The sequence below is a fragment of the Protopterus annectens genome, chromosome 7.part0 (genome assembly GCF_019279795.1).
Source record: "Protopterus annectens isolate FY-2018-M chromosome 7.part0, PAN1.0, whole genome shotgun sequence".
NCBI classification, from domain to species: Eukaryota; Metazoa; Chordata; order Ceratodontiformes; family Protopteridae; genus Protopterus; species Protopterus annectens.
This window is the reverse complement of record NC_056739.1, coordinates 328,419,123-328,443,333: the sequence shown is the minus strand read 5'-3', so window position 1 is coordinate 328,443,333 and position 24,211 is coordinate 328,419,123.

Below are 24,211 nucleotides of genomic sequence, written 5' to 3'. Positions count from 1 at the left end.
TTTGTTACTGAGTATGGGAAGTTGAAGGTTCCAACTGTTCCATTTGTTAGCCAGTTTATTCCTCCAAAAAACACTACTGTCATAAATGTTTTTGAATCAACGTTATGTAAAGAAATTGAATGGGAATTTAATGTTTTTATAAAAAAGCAAAAAGCATTCAATTTGAGTAAAGAAGAGTGGTTAACATTACAGACTATATGCAATGAAAATGAGAATCTGGTTTTCACACAAGCAGATAAAGTGGGCAACTGGGTTATCTTATCCAGGGACAAGTATAATAGGATGGCTTATGATCTGTTGAGTGATGGAAATGTGTATTTGAAGTTAGATCATGACCAAACTGGGGAATATAATTCCTTGTTATTGGAATTATTGTAAAGGGGTGAAAAGTTAGGTTTTTTTTTTAGTGCCTACGATGTTAAGAAACTTCATATTAAGAATCCGAAAAGGGCTAGGTTCTTCACCATCCCCAAAATTCACAAAGGTTTAACAGATCCCCTGGGAAGACCTATAGTTTCCGGGGTAGGATCTTATTTACAGAATGTAGGAATTTTTTTAGATTCATAGTTGAAAGATCATACATCACAGGTGCTTTCACATATTAGGAATAGTAAAGATTTGTGTGATTTGGTTGGGGGAATGACCTGGGAGAAAGATTTTTATTGGCTGTGTGTGGATGTTAAGGCATTGTACACTAGTATTAGTCACTCATTGGGAATGGAAGCAGTAGCCAGGATGTTGGGCGAGTGCCCAAGGACTAGTTACATCTTACAATTGTTAGAATTTTGTCTAACACATAGCTGCTTCGTGTCTGAGGATGAAATGTATTTACAGAAGGGAGGCACTGCTATAGGTACCTTCTTTGCTCCATCTTATGCCATTATTTTAATGAATTTTTTTGAACATGTGTTTATTTATAATAGTGATTTTTTTCTAACAAAGTAGTCATCTATAAGAGATATATAGATTATTTGATTTTTATATGTACAGGGGAAACGTGATTTCAAAAAATTCATGTTGAATCTGGAAATGAACAGTTTTGGACTGTCATTTACCTTTAAGACCAATAGGGAGGTTATACAATTTTTAGATTTGGAACTTTATGTTGGTCAGGATGGAACAATTCATTTTAGACGATATCATAAGGAGACTGCTGCCAATAATTTTCTTTTAGCCTCAAATATGCATCCCCCTCACCTATTGGAGTCACTCTCCTATGGGAAATATAAACATATTTTTAATAATACATATAAGAGTATTATTTTGGAGGAATTTTCCAAGGTGAAAAATAAATTGTTGTCCAGGGGTTATCAGATTTGTTGGTTAGGACAGAAAAGAGAATTTTGGGCATTCATGACACCAGAAGGTTCAGCACTAGGAGGGGAAGGGATGAACAGGCTCACAATGATGGAGAGAAAATTATTTTTGTTAGTAGGTTTTCACCTTTTTCAAGAATATTAAGCAGTTTGGTTAGGAAATGTTGGCCCATCATAATGCAAGAGGACACTACTTAAGGGGTGTTTCCAGAAAATATAATTTTTTCATATAGTAGATTTTCAAATTTAAAAGAATTGCTCAATAGCAATAGTTAAGAAAGTGAGCAGTGGGAGTCAGGTGGGTTGTTTTCCATGTTTAGGATGCAAGGTTTGCCCTAAGATTAGGAATTTGAATGGCATTAAGATCAATAACAGAGTTTATAAAGCCATACATAGTTCACCTGTTGTTCGAGTGGTGTAGTTTATATCATAGGATGCGGATATTCCCCAGTCAAATGGTACAGCGGACAAACCAAGAGGTAGGTTAAAAAATGCATTCCTGAGCATTTAGGGGATATCAGACATAGTAGATTGGATAGTCCAGTTGCCCATCATTTTTGGATGTGTCATGGGGGATCAGATTCCGCTTTGTTTTTTAACGTATTAGCTAAGCCCATGCATCAGCATGGTCAGATGTATAAGAACAAATTATTAGCTTTGGAAACCAGGTTTATCATTAATTTTAATATTTTACATCCATCAGGTTTAAATCTGGAGGTAAATTATAATGTTTAGTGGGTGTGGAAAGCAGTGGGGGCAATATTTGATGTTTTTCTAAAATCTTTGTCAAGGTTTTGTTGGATATGTTGTGTGTCACTTTAATACTGTGTGTATCAGTAATATGGTGTTGATTGATGTAATATAAAAAGACTGTGTTTCTGGTGTGCAATTCATCTCTTGAAGGTATAAGCCAAGATACCAGGAGACACCAGTAAAGAATTTTTGCTACCCAGGAAGGCTCTTTTGGTTGTTTTTTTTTTTTTTTCATATATTGTTTTTTGCGTTGGTGTTTTTCCACAAACAAAGGGCAAGAAAAGGGTATAGGAGGAAGGATGTTAGTACTGCAACAGTGATCCATTTCAACATCTATTGTTATGGTAAATTTGCTTACACTACTGTACTGTGTTTATCACTGCAGTAGCCTTATCTGTATGAGTCAATTCAAAAGCTAAGATAGCAAGAGAGGAAGAAAAAAGGGTCAGAGGTCCAGGAGCCTGAGGAAAATAGTCCTAGCAAAACCTGTTCTTGACATGAAGAAGGAATCAATATTATAATTTTTAGTGAAATATGTACAGATGACCAAGTAGCAGCCTTTAGAATACTTTGGGTCCACCCCTTTCCAAAAAGGTCTAGAAGTAGCACTAGACCTGGTAGAATGCATATTGACCTTGAAAGATAAGGTATTTCCATGGTGAGAATAACAAAACTGGACTGTATGGGATAACCATTTGAAGATGGTCTAATATGACACTGGTTCATAGATGTGTACTAGGCTAATGGCCCTTGAGCCTTTACACGTCTAGCCCATAGAAGTGCCCTGGCATTGTGCCGCCTGATGTTAGTTCCCATTGCCTCTAACCATTAGAGCCATTGGAGTGATCCCCGGGGTGAACTTTCTGTTATCCATCCACTCATCAAGATTTCTCTTGAAGAGGGCCAGCGAGGTGCTCTGCTTGACATGTATGGGAAGTCTATTCCAAAGCATGGGCAGTCTCTGGGTGAGGAACCTGTCCCTCCAGCATGTTCTGTTGATTGTGGTAATGAGGTTAAGGTCTCTGGAGTTTGTGGCATGGAGGGTTTTGGATTTCTTTAGATATAGCATTTCTAGCAAGGCTGGGTCAGACATGGCTTTGTAAGTCAAGCAGAGATCACCTCTAAGTAGATGATATGAGACAAAGAATAGCTGGAGTTTCTTGAGTCTGTACGTGTAAGACATGTGCTTAAGGCCTAGAATCCTCTTTGTGAGGTACTTCTGTGGCCTCTCCAGCTGTTGCAGGTATCTAGTGACATACATGCCAAATGGGGAATTATACTGAATTATTGATCTAATGAGGGAAGAGTAGAGAGAGATGATGACCTCTTTCTTCCTGGATGCAAAACCCTTGGTAATGAGATGTGGTACATAGAAGGACTTTCTGATCGCAGTGGCAATGCAGTGGTCGAAGGAGAGGTTGCGGTCAACCTGTGTCCCCATATCTCTTACAACACCTTCAGTGTTCAGTGGGCTCCCATCAATGTGGTAATTAGTGGGAACTGAGTTTTTACCAAAGGGGATGAAGACACATTTTTTTGGCATTAAGCTTAAGGCCATGGTTTTGACACCAGTCATTGGTCTAAGTGAGGCCTTTCTGTAAGGTGTCTGCATCACTTGGGGAGTTAATAATGGCTCCCAACTTGCAGTTATCTGCGAACTTGGTCAGCCAGAGTCCCACTGTGTTGGACTGGACTTTTGAAAAGTAGATGTGAAACAGGAGAGGACCTAGGACCGATCCCTGTGGGACTCCACTTGTGACTGGTCAGCAGTCTGACTTGGAATCCACAACTTTCACACTGTGGGTTCTATCTGTGAGCCAGTTTGTAACCCACCTAGTGATATAGGGGTTGATACCTAGTTTGCTGGGTTTATCAAGAATTCCTGAGTGAGGAATGGTATCAAAGGTCTTGACCAGATCAAGGTAGGCTGTATGCACTGCCTTACCCTCATCCACAGCCCTGGTGACTGACTCAAAAAAGTAAACAAGATTGAGCAGGCATGATTTCCCTTTCACAAAGCCAAATTCAGTGGGGTCTAGAGTTTGGAGATTACCTATATCTTTGTTAATCAGGTCCATGATGATGTGCTCCATAATGGGGTGATAATTCCCAGGGTCTGTAGTCACTCCCCCTTATGGAGAGGGATGGCTGTAGCAGTGTGCCATTTGGTAGGGACAAAGCCTGAAGTGAGGCTGTGAGTGAACAGGACACACAGATGTGGTGGCAGTTCACTTTGTAATTCATGTAGAACACAGCCAGGGATATTACCAGGTCCCATGGAAGCTGTATTCTTGGCCTTGGACAATACAGCTTTAACCTGTGCTGCAGTAATGCTGGGTGCCTGGCATTCTTCTGGTATTGTGATTGGTCCTTTGGGGGGGGTAAAGTTGGCACTGAATCTGTCGATCAGTATGTTGGCAATATCTGTTGGCTCAGTACAGGAGGTACCATTGTGCAAACAGAGCAAATCTGGGTATTGCTGTGGAGGTTCTCGATATAACTATAGAAGGCTTTGAGGTTGTTTTTAGTGTCTGCCGCAATTCTGCCTTCATAGCTGGCTTTAGAGAATTTGATGAGGGATCTCAACATTTTGTTTAGGCTAATAAGGGAGTTGTTACAGTTTTGGGACTTCACCTTTTTCTGCAACAGTTTCTTCCTTCTGTTGTAGAGTTTATTAATGGCAAGGAACCACCAGATTGGCTTCCTATTTTTGGAGGACAGCATCTTGGTTCTCTTGGGTATGGCTATGCATGGGCATTTATGTACATGTTCGTACAGTGCATTGGTGCATGATTCAGCAGTCATGCAGCTATTTTCCATTGGCATGTTTTTAGGATCCCAACGTCAGCTTTGGAGAAGTTGTGGGGGGGGGGGGGTAAGATGTGGATTTCCATGGTGATTAGTTTGTGGTCAGTTCTAACCAGGGAGGAATTGACTGTTGGTGTTTAGCAACGGTCACCCATGTTAGTAATAACCAGGTCAAGGATGTTACTTCCTGTAGTGGGAGTCAGAATGAGCTGGTCATGGGCACTGGAATTGATGAATTCCAGGAAGGGTTGGGCCAGTGTATTGATGCATGAGTAGTTTTCCCAGTTGATGGAGGGGTAGTTGAAGTCTCCTAGTATGAGAGTGTTGGGTTGGACCTTGATAGATTCCAGGGAGCTTAGGAACATGGAGTGAGAGTCTAGGGACATATTTGGGGACCTATAGCAAGCTATAATCTGAATCGCCATCGTACCCAATGTTAGTTGTACCTGAAGTATCTCAGATGCGTTATGCTGGGCTACTAGTCTGGAGGTGTGCATATCCTTTATGAATATGGAGACACCACCATCTTTGGAGCTTCAGTCCATGTTCTGGGGCCAAAAGGTATGGAATGAGTTATAGCCTGGAAGCACAAGGGTGCTTTCTGCCACTTTAAACCAGGTCTCCGTTACAGCACAAATGTCGACATTCTCTATTTTGAGGAGTGCGTCGAGTGAGTGCATCTTGAGATTTAGACTTCTAGCATTGAGCAGCATGACCCTCAGACTGCATTTATTTAAAGCTGTTACGGTGGAAATTTGGTCTTTGGAACACTGCCTAAAAAAGGCACTATAGGAGTGGCAAGAGCCTTAACCAATTCCCGGAATCCCAGGGGTGACAGATGCAGGCCATCTCTGGCAACGCATCGAGGTCTGTCAGTCATGTCATCCCAAGCAGACAGATACTGAATCCCCTTAATATGACACCAGAAACTTAGCCAATTGTTGAAGTCAATCATTTTCTGCTTGTACTGCGGTATCATTGTGGGTGACGGTAGGATACTGCTCAGGGCTAGGGTCATGCCTGCCTGGGCCACATAAACCGAGAGCTCCAACATGTCTCTTTTCATGTAGTCTAAGGAGGTGCATCTCAGATCATTCAAACCCACATGGACAATGACAGAGCCCTACTTGCATTTGTTGTGGAATGACGGTAGTGCATGTGTTATGTGTCGGATCCTGGCACCTGACAGACAGTTGTTACCTTCTCCTTATTCAACCTAGTGAATGGGACATCTGTGTGCCTCACTATTGAGTCACCTATAATTAGTGTATTGGGCAAGGTGTTTTGCATTAGGGGCTTAGGTTGATGGGCACACTGTGGAGGTGAGCTGTGTGTCCTGTGGTTTGTGCTGTATTGTGGTGTTCAAGTTCATTTCTGCCTTGGAGGTCTCTGCTGTTTGGGTAAGTTTCTTTTGAGAGCCTCCATGAAGGTGGGTGTGTGGTCTGTGTTTCTATGTGACAGCTGTGATGGTGTGTGTTATGGAGGCTATGTGTTCCATGTGGTGTGGTGCAGGTGTTGACCTTCTCCTCTTGACCAGCTAGTCAAGTCTTGGCTGGAGAGTGCATAGCTTCCAGTTTGGTGATATAAGTGCATCTCTCACAACCTTGAGTGTTAGCAGGTAAGAGGAGAGGGTTGTCTGTGTACATGAGGCAGTTGCTACACTACCGCAGAATGCCCAAGTGCACCAGGTTAATAGGAGAAAGCCAAGGGAACTACCCTTTAATCATACCAGAAGGGATAGTCATAACTACTAAGTACTGGAGCTGTTTCCGTGTAGAACGACTAGTGCTGATAGCACTTGGTGTGCTACAAAAATTGCTACAAAAGCCTGTTTAAGTGAAAAGCAATTAAGCTATCTGAAGTGCAAGAGAGAAGAGAACTAGCAAGATCTAAGGGAAAAATTGAAGACTAGACTTTTTGGCACCGATAATAGTTTGCCTCAGCTCAGCACCACTGGTCGGAGCTTAAACAAGTGCAATCCCGCGCTTTTTAACCAGAAAGTTGAAAGGGATGGAAAAACTGCTGAAAAGGCCAATAAGCTACTATTTCTGAGCCAGAAACCACTCATCTTTTGGCATATAGGCTACCTAGAGCTAACCACTTACCACTCCCACTGATAAGCTAGAAGGCTTCCTTCCGACACAAAAAGGCCTGGGGGGACACAAACTTCCAAACAGTCTAGGACACAGCAACTCTGTATCTGGACTCAACTAGTCACAGGAAAGGCAGGAAGCAAGGGCGAGAACAAACTTAAAGCTATTTCACAAAAAAAAGCTAAAAAATGCAATAAATAAAGTTCTGGATGCAGTGCAAGCTAGCACAATTGAGTGTGTAGCAATATTAAAATGCAAACAGTTCAAATAAATGCAATTAAGTTAAAAATGACTAAAAACAAGTGCAGAATGCAATAAATAAGTAAAAAAAATATCAAAATGGAGGCACTTAGAGTATCTCTTTCTTCTTCTAGTTGCTTTTGCAGTTAGCAGGATGCCAATTCTGGATCTGTGGAACTTAAACAAGCACAAACCCATGCAAATGCGGGCTTTTTAACCAGAAAGTTAAAATGGATGGAAAAACTGCCCAAACAGCCAAAGAAATACTATTTCTGAGCCAGAAACCACTCCTCTTGTGGCAGATAGGCTATCTACAGTTTACCACTCCCACTGATAAGCTAGAAGGCTTCCTTCCAACACAGAAAGGCCTGGGGGAACACAGAAACTACTAAACAGTCTAGGATACAGCAACTCTGTATCTGGACTCAACTAGTCACAGGAAATGCAGGAAGCAAGGGAAAGAACAAACTTAAAGCTACTATTTCACAAAAAAAAGCTAAAAATGCAATAAATACAGTTCTGAATGCAGTGCAAGCTAGCACACGAGTATGTAGCAATATTAAACTAAAAACAGTTCAAATAAATGCAATTAAGTTAAAAACAACTAAAAACAAGTGCAGAATGCAAAGCTTATCCCTTTTCTTACCTTCATATGTACTGGACACTTGACTAGCAGCTCTGAAGTCCTTCGTCTTGTCAATATAGTATCCGAGCTGCCTCTGGAAAGAGGATCTAGGATTCTCTCTCTGTCTCTCCCTCTCATTTTTTTGGTTCAGGAAAAAACACAAGGAGATAAACAGATTGCTTTAAGGTGAACTTTTATGCCATCTTTGACATGAAGGAAGGGTTCAAAGGGAAAATGTGTAGTTTGTCTAGTACAAAGCTAAGATCCCAAGGAGGAGTGACCTGTTTTCTAAGTAGACAAACAGGAAGTACCCCTTTCAGGAAACAATTTTACTTGAGACATGGATGAAAGGGGGATCTCAGGCAGAAGGGCAGAAGAGGCCGAAAGTTGAGCTTTAGATTAGGAAGAAAGGATAGATTTTTAGCAATTCACACAAATATTAAAGATCTGAAGGTGTTTCAGCCTTAAATAGTCATTGGTTCCTTTTATGGCACCAACCAGAAAATATCTTCTACTTGGCCAAATAAGATTTTCTAGTAGCAGGATTCTTAGCCTCCTTTAATATGTACTCCACTTACTCTAGAAAATTGGGTCAGAGATAGATCAAAACTATCACCCAGGCCATAAGCTGAAACTGCAGGTTGGAGTGAAACAGAGATTTTTATTTTATTTTTATGTATCCTTTATTGACTGAGTAAGTCCCACTAGGCTAATAGCTTCTTTTCCAAAGGAGACCAGGGAATTTCCCATAATCTTTGGTACTGCTAGATAGTGCCGGTCGGCTCCTACAGCAGAGAGAAAGGCTGTGAAGAATTTGGAGGTGGAAAGTGACAATTTGAAAAAAAAAATTGTTCAATATGGAACTTTGGAATGTAAACAAAGATTCCTGTGTGGTGAATGTTAAAAATGAGCAGCATTTAGCTGTCTTCATGGAGCAGGAAGTAAGAGAGTCTGTTGAAGTGGTGCATATAACAGAACTGGTGTCAGGAGGACCTGCAGATGTTCTCTTACAAATAATCTAGCAGGATGATCCAGGTTACAGTTCTACTGTTTCATGGGGTGAGATGGCTGATAACTTTTTTAGAAGTGCTGATGATGTTAATGTGGAGGAGGAAACAGGTAATGTGTCAGCAGAAAGTGCAGCAGTGAAAACTTATACAGCAGTCACAGAAAGTAAAAGAAGAAATCAGCAACAGACTGAAAAAGTGTTTGATTTTGTGGCAGCAGACAATCAGTAAGTAAAACTTATGCAGCAGTGACAGCAGGCAAAAAGGAGAGCAGTAACAAACTGTAAGTAAAACTGTTTTTAAAAAGAAAAAAAGACTGAGAATAAGAACAAAAAATGAGACTGATATATATTGAACAATTTGGTAACTCTTCTGGGTTTTAAAGCTCAGGAAATTCAGTCTTTTATACATATTGTGACAGATAGCTTTTGTGACTTGACATTTAAAACTGATGGACTAATGATGACATTTCTGGAACCGTGTAACAAAAAGAACTTTTATCTGTGGAACAATTATTTTGCTTTCTGGTAGTAACTTAAATGTTTAAAAAAAGTTACTTTGAAGCTTAGAGTCTATGGGCAAACATGCTGAAATGGCCAATAAATGAACCTTGTTAGAGGAAAAATAAAGGCCATAGCATGGGTGCTAGTTATTCTGTTGGCACCAACTAGAAAACCTTTTCTATTTGCTAATACATGATTTTCTACTAGTAGGATTTCTTGTCTCCATCAGTACTTGCTGCACATCCTCAGTAAACAGGTTCCTAAAAGAAATTAAGACCCTATCATCCAGGAAGTCAATTGAAAATGATTGATGTTAGAGTGTATCAGTCACTCCTGTTCTTGTGTGAGTAGATCTAGTCAGTGAGGAAGCTTGTGGTAATTGCCCCTGACCATTTCCAAAAGAAGGAAGAACCACCACTGCCTAAGTTAGAAGGGAGGCAACACAGTCATCTTGGGGGATTCCTTCTGAATCTTCAGAAGTACCCTGTATACTAGTGGAAAAGCATGCAGGAACATTCCTGTCCAAAGAAAAGAAAATGCATCTGTCTTCCAAGCCTTCTTGCATAGAGTCTTGGAACAGAATCTTGCCATTTGATTGTTAGAAGAGGAAGCAAAAAAGGTCTACTTGAGGAAATCCCCACAGATGAATAAAATGTTGTAAGACTTTCTTGATCTAGTTTCCATTCTTAAGAGTTTACCCTGGTCATGATCAGCTTGTCTGACACATAATTTTGCTCTGACAGAATGCAGGACGCCTGTAGAATGATATTGTACTGTAAAGCTATATCCCAAGCTAACCCGACTAGTCTGCAAAGGGGGTATGACCTGGTTCCCTCATGTTAGCTGATGTACCACATGACTGTGGTATTGTCTGAAACCACTTTAAGATGTTCCGGGGGCCAAAGATGGTTCAAAGAGTTAAGTGCCATGATCAGGGCAAGCATCTCCTAGATATTTATGCACTTGCATCTGTAGTTGGTGTCCCCACACCCCTTTCACTTTAATCTCTCCTGAAACTGCTCCTCAAGTAAAGTCCGAAGAACCAGTGGAGACCGACTGCTTTGGAGCAAGAAAGGAGAAGGGGAGACCTGGATTTAAGGATATCTGTTGTCTCCACCAAAATATTTCTGCTCTGACAAATCCTAGCAGTGGGATTTGAAAAGAAAAGGGTTGTTGATGCTGGGAACAAAGAAATTTCAGATACCACTGCATCCTTCAGTTCTGGAGCCTTGTCAGGGGCATCATGCACAGATACCATGAAACCCAGAATCTTGCGGTATTCCCTCGCACTGAACAAAGTCCGAGTGGAAAACCATAGAAACAGATCTAAATAAAGATTTTTTTTTCCTGTGGAAGAAAGGCTCTTTCAACTGAGGTGTCTAGTTGACATCCCAGTAACACAGTCCTGTGTGAGGGAGTCAAGAAAATCTTTTGACTGTTCTATTGGAATCCCAGCTAGTGTAAGAGCTCCCTCACCCAATAGAGAGATTCCTGACACTCTGAAAAAGACTTTGCAAAAATAAGCAGGTTGTCTAAATATGTACAACGTGAATGCCTTGTAGCCTGCAATGAGCTATAACTGGAGCTAGACACTTTGTTAGCACTCTTGGTGCAATGGATAGTCCAAAAGATAAAATAAAGAACTGACAATGTGCAAATGTGCACCAGACATACAAAACCTTAAGAAATGTCTGAATTCTGAATGACTATGGCTGTGATAAGCATCATTTAAGTCTAGTGTTACTAGGAGTCTTGAAAGAGGAAGTAGAGGTAACAGGTTGTGAAATGAAATTGTTACGAAATAGAGCACTAGCATAAACAGGTTTAGGAAAGAAAGATCCAGAATTGGTCTAGCATTTTCTTTTTTTGGCACAAGGAACATCCTAGAATAAAAATCCTTCCCCTCTTGGGAAGGAGGAACTGGTTCTATCACTCTTTGGGATAGCATATGATGAACAACAGGTGGAAACAAGAGAGACAGACTGATTTGGAAGATGAGGAATAACCCCCCCCCCCCCCCGGAAAGGAAGAATTTCCTCTTATTGCCATCTGCAACCTTAATGAATGACAGAACAAATTTGTCGGAAGTAAACTATTGCCAAAAAAAAATGGAGATTAAGACTTTCTGGAAGAAAAAGGGGATCAGGGTGGGAATGGGTAACTAGGTCTCTTGAGTTGTGATTCAGACATATTGGGCTGTCCTTTGTTTAGGTAGGTTAAGAGACTTCTTTTTGGAACTCACATGGCATTCCATCTTAAACATTTGATGTTATGTTGTCCCATCTCTCCTTCGTTTTTACTGATTGGGTTCAGAGCCGATCCTCGGCTCTGACTCGGCTGTATATTATCACTCGAGAGCTTTTTACTGGGTCGAGGCTAGCCCCTATCCCAACATTCCTAGCGGTAGTTACCCAGATCTCGTTTGCCGCTTGCAGCATCGAGATTGCTTATACTGGCTCAGGCTAAATATTTTCTTCTTTTTGTGATATTTACTCAAATTTTTTGCTTTAGATAGCTAAATTCTCTTAATTTAGTGTTAGAGTGTGTTCACCTTAGGCTAGCACTTTTCTGACCTTTCTGCTGCTGCCTTTTTGTTGCTGTTGTGGCCGTTGTACTTTTCCTTCAGGCCTAACTTGTTTCCTTGAACCCATTTGACTTAGAGGGTTCCCTGTTTCCTTTCTCTTAGCCTGTCTTTGTTTAAGGGCCTTTTCCTTTCAACTCCCTTTCTTTTTTTTCTTACAGGAGCGGCTGTTTAAGTTAGAGGCTCTCCTGGGATCGGGGATTTGCCATTTAACTTAGAGGCTCTTCCCCTTCCCTCCTTTCTTTTCCCGTTTATAAAAAAAAAAAAGTTTAAAGTTTAAAGTTCCTTTCATTGTTGTTGTCGTTGCTGTTGTTGGTGTTTTTCTCTTTGGTAATATTGTAGTTACTTCTACCATGTCCAAAGATCCTAAGTAATCAAAACCTTTGGGTTTTAAAAAGTGTGACTCGTGCTGCCAGAAGTTGTCCCTTACGGACGGGTACACAAGCTGTGTCTATTGCTTAGGGACTGTACACCTGCAGGACTCGTATTCCATATCTCATGTTTTTAGTTCTCTGGTCATGCAGGTGGCAAAAAATAAGTTGATTTTATGAGGCTTACTTAAAAGCCCCTTTGATGTTGCTATTGAGAGTTCTCAGACAGCAAAATAACCAGGATAAGTCCCCTAAGCCAGCATCTTCATCGGCTCCAATGTCGGAGCCATCTAAATCTAAGGATAAACCTGTGAGTTTGTCGGATCCAAGTGTCAGTTTTGTCAAAGCTCTTTCTCTGGTGGCTCCATCAGTGGTTTCAGAGCCAGTCAGGACTCACAAGAGAACCAGGTCTCCCTCTCTGGAGCTGATGTGGTCTGTTCCATGGTCTCTGCTGTTGCAATCTGTGGCAGGCAGTCATCGGTTATCCTATCATTCCTCTCGATCCTCCAGGCTTTCAGATCATCATGTGGAGAGGGTGGTTGGAGAGGCTTCTTAAGACACAGGCATTAGCTAAATTACTATCGAGCCCAGCCCACAAGGAATTGGTGTCGACACCCGAACCCGCACCATTATTGATTCCTCCTCCGTTTCCTTTGAGTTCAGAGCCAGAATGCATAGAAGTTGTTGTGGTGGAACCATCGGCTCCAATTACCTCTGGTCTATCGGTTCCGACTACTGCTCTAATTTCTTTGTTGTCTCGGTCTATTGAGGGATCTGGGGGCTGATGCTCTCTTGTCGTCTCTTGGGGGGGGGTGGCATTGGACCCTTGTCTGACCCTGCTCTCCCTCTCAGGGCTTTGGTGCAGGTGAGCTCAGCTTCTACATCAGCCTCGGAGCCATCACCCTCGGTTCGGAGATCTCCTGGCTCTTTGGAGCCGGGACTCCTTCAGTCTGGGACTGCGGTGCATTCGAGGTGATGAGGAGCGTGCTGTCCTCTGAGACCACTCCACCCATGGCTCCATTGGCTCCTAATCTTTCGTTGCCTGAGTCTGCCTCCGATCCTCCTCCCCCCTCAAGTGTAGGGAATCCATGCTCCAGGATGCCCCATTGGAAAACCCCACCTCTTCCAAAACCTCCCCTGAGCACCCCTCGGAAGAGGTCCCTCAAAAGAGAAAATGCAGGAGGAAGCACTTGGACTCCCCTGAGTCTCTCACTTCAGACACAGACTTGGAGGACTCAGAAGAGTCCCCACGGTCCCCCTCGGAGGATGTCTATTTTTCAGACATCCTGGAAATCCTTAGATAGAGGGGTGGCTGGAAATCCCTTGCCCCTTCTGAGGATGAGTCTGTATACCTGGATGCATTTGGTTCCCGATCCTCCACCTCTTGGGTGTCCCTGCCTTTCAACCTTCTACTGGCTTTAGTGAGTCGGAAGGCCTGGAGCTCACCAGAGACTATGGAACCAGTTCTGAGGAGGCCCATTAAATTCATAACTGCGCCAGAGGATAGGTCCTTTCTATCAAAGGGTGTGCCTGTTGATGCTATGGTGGTGCCAGCAGCCACCAATAAAGAATTAGGGGAGACTTCTTCTTCTGTCCATCTGCCAAACAAAGAGTCTCATACGATGGACAGGTATGGGAAGCATATGTTTGCTTCAGTGGCCTTTACTCTCAGGTCACTGAATTATTTGTCTCACTTTACACACCTTCAAAGGGATCTCCTAAAGGAACTAGTAGATACCCTGCAGGATCCTACAGCTGAAGGAGCTGCAAGCAAGGCAGCTTCACAGCTTGCAACCTTGACATCTATAGTTAACTCCTCCATGCAGCTGATCTCTTACGCAGTGGATGGAGTGAGTAGGGCTGCAGGCACAGGAGTTGCTTTGTGCAGACACTCCTGGATGCTCCTTTGTCAATTTCAAGTCCTCCTTTACCATCACCCCCTTTGATGGCTCGTCGCTGTTAGGGGCTCAGGTAAAAGAGACTCTTATCAGGTGTGAATGGGATGGCAAAACTCTTTCTGCCATGGGAGTACATTTTTCCTCTCCCTCTAGACCTTACCCCAAGGGTCAGAAGAGTGGAAAGATGTGGTTCAGAAAATCCCAGGGAGTTTCGCCTGGCACACATGAAGACCCTTCCCCCAGGAGTAGAGGGGGAAATAACAATGGGCAATGCCAATCCCGCAGCAGGGGGGAATCTGCAGAATCAGGCCAACAGAGATACCTTCTCTGGCAGGCCTTTCTAGCATTCCTGAAAGGAGGCCTGACTGTCCGCCTCGGGAGGCAGTCAGAGGCAGACTATCCCAGTACCCAAAAGCCTGGCAAACAATCACGGAAGATACACAGGTACTGTCGATAATATCCAGGGGTTACAAAATTCCATTCTTCCAACCACCCCCTCCAAAAAATCAACACTCAGTCCTAGATGTTCCACCTAGTCTTTGGGATCAAGCAAACCTAGAAGTTCAAAGATTGCTAGAAAAAAGAGCCATCCAAGAAGTCCCCGCAGCCCAAATTGAATCTGGCACTTACTCAAGGTTCTTTTTAGCTCTGAAAAAAGAGGGGACTGGAGATCCATTTTGGATCTCAGCAAACTCAACAAATCAGTCAAGAAAACAAAGTTCTGGATGATAACACTGCAGTCCATTCTTCCCTTTTTGGGTCAGGACATTTGGATGTGCTCCATTGATCTCCAGGATGCATACTTCCATATAAAAATGGACAGGCAGTCCAGAAGGTACTTACGCTTCTGACTGGGAGCCAGTCATTACCAGTTGAAAGCTCTGCCCTTTGGTCTCACCACAGCCCCCAGGGTGTTCACCAAATGTATGGCAGTAGTCACGGCTCATCTGAGGCATCTAGGATTCTGGGTGCTTCCATATCTAGATGACTGGCTCCTCACTGCCAGCACCAAGCATCAACTGATCGGGGCACGGGACTCCACTATTCACACCTGTACACAACTAGGCATCACCATAAACTACAAAAAGTCTGCCTTGTTGCTTTGTCAATATATTTTATTTATAGGTGCAGATTTAGACACAAGGGCCATGATAGCAAAACTGCCTCACGAAAGAGCTAACCATTCATCATCAAGTTTCAATCCTCTTTGCAAACAAGATAATCCAGGTCTTGGGTTTAATGACTGCAGCAATTACTCTAGTCCCTATAGTGTGCTTCCACATGACAATTCTGCAGTGGCTCCTTTTTGCTCAATGGTCATTCCAGGATTTGCCAATGTCACATCAGATATGGATCACGGAGTCTTGCAAGAAGGACTTAGCATGGCGGCTTCACTCCCCTCTGGTATCAATGGGCAGACCGTTTCTAACCCCCCAACCTGTAGCCACAGTGACCATGGATGCTTCCCAGATTGGGTGGGGGGGGGCATTATCTGGGACAGACTGTTCAAGGGACTTGGCAAGTACAAGAGTACCACTTGCACATCAATGTCCTAAAGATGAGAGGGGTGCTTCTGGAGTTGCAAGCACTTTAAGACTCTCTACCTACAGGGACTATAGCAATTCAGGCAGACAATATGTCGGTAGTATGGTACATCAACTAACAGGGTGGAGCCAGGTTTTATCCCTTGTGCCAAGAGGCTCTATGAATATGGCAATGGGTGATGCCTTCCCAACGCTTTCTGGTCGCAATGCACATTCTGGAGAAATCCAACATAATAGTGGACAAGCTCAGCAGGGCTATTCTGATGCCTCACGAGTGGTCCCTGAAACAGGAAGTTGCAGAGCTGATTTTTCACAAATGGGGGCAGCCAGGCTGTGATCTTTTCACCACTCCCCTCAACAACAAATGCAGCAGCTACTTTGCCGTAGTCCTACCTCTGGGACAGTCACCCAGGGATGCACTGGTTCACGATTCGCCCCTGGGACTGCTTTATGCCTTCCCACCATTCACCCTGATCCCCAAGGTTCTTCAGAAAGCACAGTCATTGAGTTGCAAGTTAATCCTCATTGCTCCTTACTGGCCTCAATAGATTTGGTTCCCAGTCCTCTGGCCTCATCTGCAAGGAGAACCTTGGATACTGGACCCAGTTCAGGATCTCCTGACACATCATTCGAGTGCTCTCCACCCTTCCATCCATACTCTCAAGCTGAAGGCTTGGTTTCTCCTCTTCTGGTCTAAGCCAGGCTCCCAGATGTTTCCCCGGCAGTTCAACACATTTTGATTTCATCCCATAAACCCACTACAAGAAAACTTTATGCTAGTAAATGGAAAAGGTTCTCTTGTTGGGCAAAAAAGAACATTGATCCTTTTACTGCCCCCATTTCTACGATTCTGGATTTCCTTGCTGAAACATTTGAACGAGGATCAGCAGCAGCTACTATCCAGGTCCAGCTAGCCACCATTTCTAATTTCCATGTAGTAGAAATGGGATCAAACATTATGTCCCACAGGCTATGTAAAGCATTCCTAAGAGGTACTTCCCTCTTAAGACCTCCAACAAGAGAAGCTCTCCCCCCTCCCAGGACTTAAATCTAGTTTTAGAGACTCTCATTCTTTCTCCCTTTGAGCCAACTGATTCTTGTCCTCTAAAACTTTTAACATGGAAGACCTTTTTCCTAACCACCATTACTTCAGCTAGGAGGGTTTCAGAGTTACAGGCTCTATCTACTCATCCCCCATACTTGATTTTCCACAGAGATAGAGTTTCTCTCAAAACCAGTCCCTCCTTCTTACCCAAGGTGTGTTCAGAGCACAATTTAAATCAATCCATAGAGCTTCCTGTATTCTTCCCCACTTATTGCAACAAGGCAGAGTATAAGCTCCATCAGTTGGATGTTCATAGACAGTCATTTTTTTATTTACACAGGACTAAGGATTTCATAAAATCTGACCAATTGTTCATATCTTTTGCAGACAACAAGAAAGGTTGTCCAGTCTCTAAAGTGACCTTATCAAAGTGGCTTTCAGACACTATCATCCTTGTCTACACCTTGCAGAACAGAGAACTTCTAGGAAAAATTAAAGGGCACTCAACTAGGGCCTTAGCTACTTCTATTGCCTTTCAAGCCAACCTGCCTTTAGAGTCAATCTGTGTGGCAACTACATGGGCTAATCCCCATACCTTTATCTCTCATTACAAAGTAGATGTGGCCTCCCTGAACAGGGCATCCTTTGGTTCCATGGTCCTGAAGAGTCTTTTCCAGTAAGCCACCCAAGATATAGGTGCTGGGGATGCTGTCCCAACCAGCAAGAATGAAGGTGAGATGGGACAACGTAACATAAAGAAGTTATGTACTCACCATAACGTTCCATGTTTGTTGTCCTTTATCTCGCCTTCCTTCTTGTGTCCCACCTTCCTTCCCACTCCTGGAAGATTGAGAGGAGTTTTCTTCCTTTTTGTTTGGCTACACTGTCTTGAGTTCCCTTTTTGCTTATTAGTTGGTTAGACCTAGTCTTTCCTACCCTTCTCTTGCTGATGTTTACACACTCATATGTAATGTCCTTTCTCATAAGTAAATTTAGTAATATTTGAACCTATTTAGTCTGGTGTGTTATCACAAATGAGATCTGGGTAATTACCGTTAGACATGTTGGGATAGGGGGCTAGCCTTGAGCCAGTAAAAAGCTCTTGAGCTATAGTATATGGCCGAGTTGGAACCGAGGATTGGCTCTGAACCCAACCAGCAAGAAGGAAGGCAAGATGAAGGACAACAAACATGGAACATTATGGTGAGTACATAACTTCTTTTTTACCTGAATTCTGTTGAGACTGTTTATTCTGTTTTTATTTTTTCTCCAAACATCTTTATTAAATTTTCACATATGACAAAGGCAATCTTACATTTATATAAATGAAAAACATACAAAATGATACCACTTTAATTGCAAACAGTTTACATCACAGACACCATTGAAACAACTGTAGTTGCAAACATTATACATCACTTATAAACTATCCAGTCAGTGTCAGTTAAGCATTATATGACTCATTTAAATCCTGCCTCTTAAACCTCATTCCTGCTCTGCATATGTTGTTCCCATAATTCCCATTTTTCCTATGTAGTTTGCTCCTTCCCTTTTCTAAAGATCCCAATTCCAGTTGTTTTATCTCGGTTACTATATTCACTATTTCTAGTAAAGTTGGTCTAGCTGTTGATTTCCATTTTCTAGTAATTACTTTTTTGGCAGCCACCATAATTAGACTCAGCAAGTCTTTACTATGTCTAAGCAATTCCGATTCTGTAGCATAACTCAAACAAATCATCTCCCCAGTCAATCCAATTTGCTCACCCAGCATCTCCGATAGAGCAGTCTGCAGGGAATCCCTAAAGTCTGCCAGCTCATTACACTCCCAAAAAATATGTTCCCAGCTACCTCTTTCCTGCCCATCACACCTCCAACATTTGCTATCCACCTTTGGAAAAATTCTTTGGAGTCTACTTGGGGTATAAAAATAGCTATGTAAACACTTACAGGCAAGACTGTTTATTCTGTTTTCTACCAAAATTGGAAGAGGAGAAAGAAAATGTCTTGGACTATTTGGAAAAGGAGGGCTGAAAAATCTTAGAGATTCCCTGGATCAGCTTGCCCTTTCATCACACTTTTTAATCACCACTGCTGCAGGGAGGCCAACAACGAAATCTCTATCCAAGAAAGAACGTAAAATCTCATTTTAACATCATTTGGAAAGTTCTGAGAATGCAGCCATGTAAACCGCCTTATAACAGTACCAGTGGCCATAGCCCTGGGCATAGTATCGAGAGAGTCTTACACACACTGCAAACAGTGAGTAGTGACCTGTGTAACAGAAGAAACTAAGTTATTTAAAGCAGATTTTTCTTCACAAGAAGAAAATTAAATTAAAGATGCAAGAGTATACACTTTTTCCATACCTATCATTAATTTTCCAATTCTTATCAAAAAGAATAGGATTAGAATTAACTAATTGCTTAGCAGCACTGGGATCAACTAAGGCTATAGGTGCTGGGACAGGTTTGGGAATAGTGTATAAAACTTAAAAGACTGAGGAATTGTATGCATCCTATCTGCCCTTTTTGGGGCAGCTGGCTAACAGGAAAATTGTAGGCAGTAACACACACATCCTCTAAAGTTGACAGAAAAGTAGGAATGAGTATAAAGTCGGTAAAATCCTTCTGTAATAACTCATAGCATTTTCAGAGGGACTTAGAAACCTCAGTGTTCTCCCACTGAAAACATTGGCATATTTTTTGCAATAGTCTCAGAGAAGGAGAAACCTCCATAGGAACTGAGCACTCGTCTGATTCTGAATTAGAAATCTGAGGGAAAAAACCTAAATCTATCCCCGCATCTCAATGTTCAGATTCCGAATTTTGAATCTCTACAGAGAAAGAGAAATCTCTTTCTTTTACCAGAAACTACTTTACAAGAAGGATCAATAGCCTGAAGTAAACCCTGACCAGCATCCAGTAAAGTACTCCTATTTAAAGAAATTTGATGAGGAGTAGATACATTCTTGGTTTTCTGTTTCTTTGTGGTAGGAGAAATGGGGCCAGCAGCAGCTGCTTCCCCAGGGAAGGCACAGCATTCTAACACAAAAGGGACACCTTCCCTGTTCCCTCTCTTAGGACCATCAAGAGTGGTTCTCCCTTGTTCACTGATGGGATGCCAGCAGCCACAGAGGACATACTTAACCCCTGGTTCATAGTGGCTGTAGGTGCTACACCAGAGAGATTCAGAGTAAAAGATGAGTGGTATGAGTACAACAAATGGCCATAGAATCCTGATGTGGTGGTAAAGGCTATTTGCTTATTTTTTTCTTTTTCTTTTTTTAGCTGGAAGAAGGACCGACCATGAGACCTGTACTCTGTTCCATGGTCAATCTGAAATGGTGCCTTCTTCCCAGGGAAGACAAGTGCCAGTAAAACTACCAGTCCACAAAAGTTACTTTTTTTTACAGAAACACAGTGAAAAGTGCTTTCAAACACAATGCTAGCCCCGCCATGGAAATATAAGCACAATGTATCCATGGAAAGTGGGTACCTATCATTTAACTGAAGCTCCACTTCATCAAATGTCTATTTGTCGAACTTAAAGCATCAAATGCCATTTCGGTGAAGGATTACATCATCAAAGTTTTTTTCCCAGGGAAGGAAGTTAGTTGGTCACTATAACAAATTTGCCCTTTTCCCCAGTGTAGTGTGATCTCAGAATTGGAATATGTAATTGGGGGTGGGGGATCAAAGCCCTCACCTTGGTGAATTTAAAATAATGTAATTTGTGTTATGATCGCTCTGGTGACTAAGTAGTTTTTTCCCTGAGAAATCTTTTCGATAATGTAATTCTTCGCTGAAATGGTATTCAATGAGTAGGCATTTGGCGAATTGGGGCTTCAATGAAATTATATAGACTCATGGAAAATAATAGGTTTTCACTTAGGTAATAAACCTGATTGAAAAAAGAGGGTTCTCCATTTAAAAATACATTACAGTCTTGAGAAAATCCATAAAAACACAACACTCCTAGCTTTAAAATAATTTCACTGAAAAAGAAAGTAATATAGCATCAGTAAATTTAAGAAATTGATGTTTTTCTCCTCAGGGGGAACTTATCTGCCCAGCAAAGGAAAGCACAAGCCGACTGTCAACCATCAAAAGGCTCAGATGAGTGTACTCTTCAGGGGCAGTAAAGCTCTGAACAGCTTCATGCCAAAATTTATCTTTTAGTAAGCTGAGCAGAAGCTGCTTGACAGTTTGCACATGAGGAAAATGCCCTGAAGCTTTGCAAGTTATCTGCCGTTATATCCTTGGCAGAACATAACCCATATAGGTAAGGCTTCTGCAGCAGGGATCAATATGATGAACATATAAAAATCTGAACATGAAACAGAAAATCTTAAAGCACCCAAAGTCTCTGTAAATCAGTATCTGAAGTTTCTGTTAATGGTCATATTGAGATATGTTTCTTTTAGGTCTAAAGTTAATAAAAAACTTAGAGGAAGAATCATGGGAAAGGAAGATGGCAGGGTAAGTAATCATTTTGAACTTTGGAACTCTGATGTGGAGATTTAAGAAAGAAAAGTCCAAAACAGCCCTAAAGAATCACTCCTTCTTGGATAAAAGAAATATTCTTAAAAAGAATCCTTTTCCTTTTTGATCCTTTGGTACAGGTTCTATTACTCCCTTGTATAGAAATAAGTAATGCTGGGAGGAAAAAGGTGGGCTTGATTCTGAGGATGGGATGGAATTCCTTAAGTTTGAATGAAGTGTTACCCATTCTGAATGATTCCTAGTAGCCAAGAATCTGTTGTAACCTGGTATCATAGTGAAAGATGTAATGAAAGATTCCTTGAAAAAGTTTACATACTTGCCGGGGCACTAAGAGTTGGGGGGGGGGCTATAATCATTTTTCTTGGACTGGGATTGGTCCTATGGTGTCTTTCCTTTTCTTGGAAATGTCCTGCTATTGTTTTCTAAATGGTTGCTTTCCAGACTTTTGTTGTGACTGTTTAAATGGTTTCCTGTAAAATGGCCCACAGCTGGAAGGGACATTTTTAATGTATTTTTGATATAAGGAACTGAAATTTTTGGTTTATCCCTTGGATCAGTTCCTTCTTTCACAAATCTCTTAAAAACATCAGAAGATGAAGTGCCAGATAGAACCTCTTTATCAAGGAAGCATTGAGAATTTCAGATTTTACATTTTTGGGTATGTTTTGCGTTTGTAACCATACACACTTGTGTGTTCATGATTGACCCAGTTGCTGCAGCCCTAGATACTGCACCTGTGGCATCGTAGGAGTGCCTCAAAGAATGTTTGGTAACTTGAGGACCAAGAAAACATTGGAAGCAATAAGGACTGAAAAAGCAAGTCTGCAATAACTTTCCTCGTGTCAGCAAATTATACCAGGTTATTTGTTCATATGTGCCTGGCAACTAAAAGTTGAAGATAAGTAAAATGATAGTTATGTACTCACCATAACGATGCATCTGTCTTATCCATTTTCTTTCTTCCTTAACTGATGAGTCTCGCTTCCAACTCATCTGCTTCGCAAGACTCACTGATCTAGCTCTCAAGCTCCTCCATTTACCCACAATACTCCAGCATCCTAGCATACTTCAGATCGAGTTTGCTGACCCAAGACTAACATACACATGACACCACATCATTATGAAAAGGCAAGATAAAGGTACACAAAAAGGCTGTAGCCCAAACAAGGAACAGGGGGGTTCCCAAAGGTATATCCCTTAAGTCTTACTAGGGAGAAAGGGAAGGGGTTGGCGGTGGGGAGTTGAGGAAGAATGAAAATGGACAACACAGCTGCATCATTATGATGAGTACATAACTTTTATATCTGATGTTGTTATTTTCACTCATTCCTCAATGGAAGAGAATCCCCAAATAGATGAACCTTGGGTGGTCCTCATGGAATTATATTCTGGAGTACAGTGGAACCAAATCTTGCCCTATTTCTGGATAGTATGTCTAACTCATAATGAGCAATAAAGATATGGGCACTGGACAAAGTGGTAGCTGCAGAAATATAATTTATGGATACTCGACAAAAAGCAGATGAAGTGGCTATGGACCTCATGGAATATGCTTGGGGAATGGGGGCTTAGGTAAAGATAAACCTCTTTCTTTATAAACAAAGGATATGCAATTAGTCAACCATTTAGCCAGGGTCACTTTAGACACTGCTTTACTCAATTTGTTCTTGGAGAAAGATAGAAAGAATTGGTCAGTTTTCCTGAAATCTTGGGTCCTGTGCAGATAAAGGTTAAGCTGCCCATGTACGTCCAAAAGCTGAAGTATGCATTCCTCCTCTGTTTGAGAATTTTGGAAAGCACACAAGTAAATTGATGGCATGATTTATGTTGGATTTGGAAGCCACCTTAGATAAAAAGATGGGCTTATGCATAATGAAACCCTGTCCTTATGGAGAGGGCTTGAAGTTCAGATACTAGTCTAGCAAAAGTGATAGCAACTAGAAAAATTGTTTTCTAGGACAAGAAGTTAAAGTCAATCTTGGCTGAAGACTCAAATGGAGGTTGAGTTAGAGCTTGTAACCGAATAGTCAAATCCCAAGGGGGGGGATCTTTAACTAGGGACCTGAGTAAGAACCCTTAAGAAAGGTCTTGCACAATTTCAAAGAAGCCAAAAAGGAATGATTCCCACCTGAGTGAAAATTAGAAATGACCACCAACTGAACTTTAATAGATCCCAAGGTGGGGTGGGATCTTTAACTGGCAGCCTGAGTAAAAAAGTACCCTTAAGAAAGTTCTTGCACAATTTCAAATAAGCCAAAAAGTAATGATTGTCAACCAAGTGAAAAGTAGAAATGACCACCAATTGAACTTTTGTAGATCCCTAGAGGGCTGGGATCTTTAGCTGGCAGCCTGAGTAAAAAAGCAACCTTAAGAAAGGTCTTGCACAATTTCAAAGAAGCCAGAAAGAAATGATTCTCACCTGAGAATGACCACCAATTGAACTTTAATAGTAAAATAACTTGGCCCCTTTGTTAAAAACAGAAGCCATAAAACTGAGAACTGCTGAGAGTGGTACAGAGAAGGTCCAGGTCTTTCTGAAGAGCCCAGACTAAAAATCTATTCCATTTACCTTTGTAAACTTTCCTAGTAGAAAACTTCTGAGATAATAAAAGAATATGTTAGACTTGGGGGATGGAACTGGAGAAACCATGCGGTCATCCTGATGTTGCTTATGTTCAGGTGTTTCATCCCTGCCGGGTGAAATAGAAAGTCTGAAATTGGGTCCAGTACCCAAGGTGGATAAAGAAGATGAGGTTGCAAGAAGGGGAACCAAACTTGATGAGGACAAAAAAACACAATGTAGATGGCTGTGCTCATCAACCTTGATGCTTTCTGTAGAAATTTGGGGATGAGGGGTAACGGAGGGTAAGTATAAAAGAAACCAGAGGGCCAGTCATAAACTAGAGCATCTGACAGTGTCTCCCC